Source organism: Glycine soja, chromosome 17 (genome assembly GCF_004193775.1).
Source record: "Glycine soja cultivar W05 chromosome 17, ASM419377v2, whole genome shotgun sequence".
Lineage (NCBI taxonomy): Eukaryota > Viridiplantae > Streptophyta > Magnoliopsida > Fabales > Fabaceae > Glycine > Glycine soja.
Genome location: NC_041018.1, coordinates 30,637,377 through 30,640,526, shown reverse-complemented (window position 1 = coordinate 30,640,526; position 3,150 = coordinate 30,637,377). Strand labels below are relative to the sequence as shown.

Genomic DNA, 3,150 nt, shown 5'->3' with positions numbered 1-3,150 from the left:
AAAGTCTAAAAGTAAATAACATACGGTTGCGCGCGTAAAGACTTTTGCAATATAAATGATTAAGGTTAATATGAAACTCAAGTGGGAGATTGTTAGGAATTTTATAATTCCTAATTAATTAATTAGTGTGAGCTACATATTATATTTATCATTTATATTAGTTATTTACATTTATGGGCTCAATAAGAGTGATGTAATTTGGTAAGCCTATTGGACTATCATCAGAAATTAATATGGACTTGATAAGCGAAAACCAGTTTGGCCCGTTAGGGAATAATGCGAATTCTAGCAGGTTAAAACCTAAAGCAAGGTTGTGGTCCCCAAGACACCAAATCAAAAATTGTATTCTCTTCTCCCCATCTGACGAGAAACCTAAGGTCTCAAAAGGAAAACGGTGATTTGGTTGAGAAAGAACATAAAACCAACAATTTCTCAAACTCAATTCTGCTGCTTATCATGAATCTAGGTATTTTTCACAACCCCTCTTAATAATATAACGTAATGTGTTTCCGGTGATTATTGATATTTTATTAGGATTCCTAAAATATCAAACAAGTGCACCACAAGTCTTGTATGGTAATCTTGGATTTTCTTTGAACATTTATTTGTGCATAAAAGATGATGAACATTGTATTATTTATCTGGCCATATGATGCTGCTATAAGATTTGTTTGAAGCTCAAAACTGAGTATCTTCCCCGTAAATAAGGATGCCAATGGTTTTTTTACCTACATAGTGCAATTTGGAGTAGAATTTATCAAAGTAGAGTAACTTGAAAAGTTATTACAGGGATTAGGGATATATGAGGTTGAAAACATCTAAAAATGAAGTCATAATTCCGGGTACAACTTACTATTTTAGTGTTTTTGTTTAAATAAAAAATAAAATAGGAAGTATGATTTCCATTGCCCCTGGTCATCAAGTTCTTTTAAAAAACATTGAAATGATACTATGCAGATTAAAATTTCTGTGATGGCATTGACTGTGTGTTATTCTCTGACGGCATCGATAAGGATGAGATCCAACACCACACCTGCATCCTCATTAGTCATAACTACTTGAGTTTTTCCTTTAAGAAAAAACTAGAGTTTTTTTTTTTTCTAATAAGCCTCGCAATGGAGGTGCTAATTCATAACTATAATGTTATGGGAGCCACGGCCACTGCTTGCTCCTGAAACCAGAGTTCATGAGTTGCTTTGAGCAAAAGAGTTTATTGTTTTGTGTAATTTTGTGTGTAGTTGCAAATTGGGGTTGTCGAGGAGCATAAGGGTTTATTGTTTTGTGTAATTTGGTGTAGTAGCAAATTGGGGTTGTGGAGGAGCAAAACGGTTTATTAAATTTGTTCTGTATATTTATTCTGACTTGTTTGGTAAATTTAAGTGGGTTAGAGAGGGATTGAGTGGATTTTGAGCATTGGTTGGGCTTTCACTTGGGGTTAGGGGACATTGGATTTGTTTTTGGAGTTTAAGCTTTCATTCAGATCTCAGTACATGAGGGGAATTGCTAAAATTGTAGTAAATCTTGGTTTCATAGTGTAAAATGCTTCAGGTTGGATATGCTTCAGCATTGTTGGATGTCTATGAACCTTCAATTGCTCAAAAGCTCTTTGAGCTTAGTTGGATCTAACAGATTGGTGCATAACCATTATTGATCCGTGTTTCTTGAATTTAACTATTTCAGTTATTTTGGATGGACCTTGAGGTGGAATTTTGATTTATGAACCTGCTGGTTGCAGTACTAAAACTACTAATCGACAAAACTTAGTATAGAGGCAGTAGCTAATTTCGTTCATATTAAAGTCTATTTAAATAATCATCGAAGGACAGTTCTGTGTTTTTGATTATTTTGGTTGAATTGATGGGCCTAGAATCGCAGTAACCAAGCTTGGCTTATATACCCTCTCTTTTTGTTTTTCAATTCAAAGTTTATGCTTCTCTCCTTTCAGAATTTTGGTTTCTTGATTATTTTGTCAAAGCAATAATAATTTGATTTAATTTCTCTTTACAACAATAATTTTACAATCAAATACTGTGTAAAACAAAAGTATAAATCTAAACCCCTTCAAAAGCAAGGAGAAATTTCAGGAACGATGCCAAAAAACTTCAAGCTCCAATGGATCATTAATGGTTAAATTATGTATCTCGATCGAATGCTTTTCAAAAAATGTCAACAAACAAATCAAAAGGCTAATTTTGGTGAAAAACATTAACAGATCCTTAAAATAAATAAAGGTAGAATTAATTTTTTAGTCTTCTCATTTATTTTTTAAATTCAATTGGATCTTTTAATTTTTTTTAATAATTGATTCAATTTCATCTCAGTCTAAATAATAAAAAATTATTTTTTGATGGTTCAAAAAATAAATTATTGTTTTGACTGTTTAAAACTTATCGCTAACAATTTTAAATCACTATAAAATACAAATATTTCAAAACAAATGCATCAAAAAACTAGATGATCAAACCCATCACTTAATAATATTAAACCACCACAAATATATATTTTTCCAAAAAAAATATTTTTTTAATATTAGATGATCAAATTGAACCAATTTAAAAAATAAAAGATCAAATGGAAACAAAAAAAAAAACTAATTTAACCGTAAATAAATAATGTGCTTGAGCCTACTAGACCAGCTTCAGAGAAAATCTCAGCAAGTCTGAAGAGCAAAAGCATTTGATTTACGAGTAGTTTAACACCTTTAATGCCATTTTACAATTGTGGCAAGAAGGCTGCCTGAATTACCACTCGATACTTAAAAAAAAAGTTCATACTCACAACTTTGCACTATTAAAAACATTGACTGATATATAAAGGAGGGTAACAAAAAAAATTGAAAAAGAAATGTATCAACCTTACCAAAGAGATCCGCTGGACCCATTGAAAAAACATGGTAGCGAATGTTAGTGAAAAGGTTGATAGGGCTTGGTATTGGGTGCTGCATTCATCTCTAAGGCACTGGGTTTATAAAGCCTAAGAGCCAAACTCCAGACCCTTAACAAAAATAAAATAAAACAGAACAAGAATCGATTGGATTGAAACCCTAACACAGAATCGATTGGATTGAAACCCTAACACAGAGATATGGGACAGACACAATGGTTGCGTTTCGTTTGAAACTGTGGTAGACAAATTACGCCGCTTGTTATC

General features: G+C 32.1%; 1 non-coding gene across 1 annotated transcript; it reads right to left on the bottom strand.

Moving 5' to 3' along the window:
• Nucleotides 1–2,611: 2,611 nt before the first annotated feature.
• Nucleotides 2,612–2,738, bottom strand: LOC114394315. Its single transcript, XR_003662720.1, has one exon. It is a non-coding gene; the product is annotated as a small nucleolar RNA snoR77 (small nucleolar RNA).
• Between the last annotated feature and the right edge of the window lie 412 nt (nucleotides 2,739–3,150).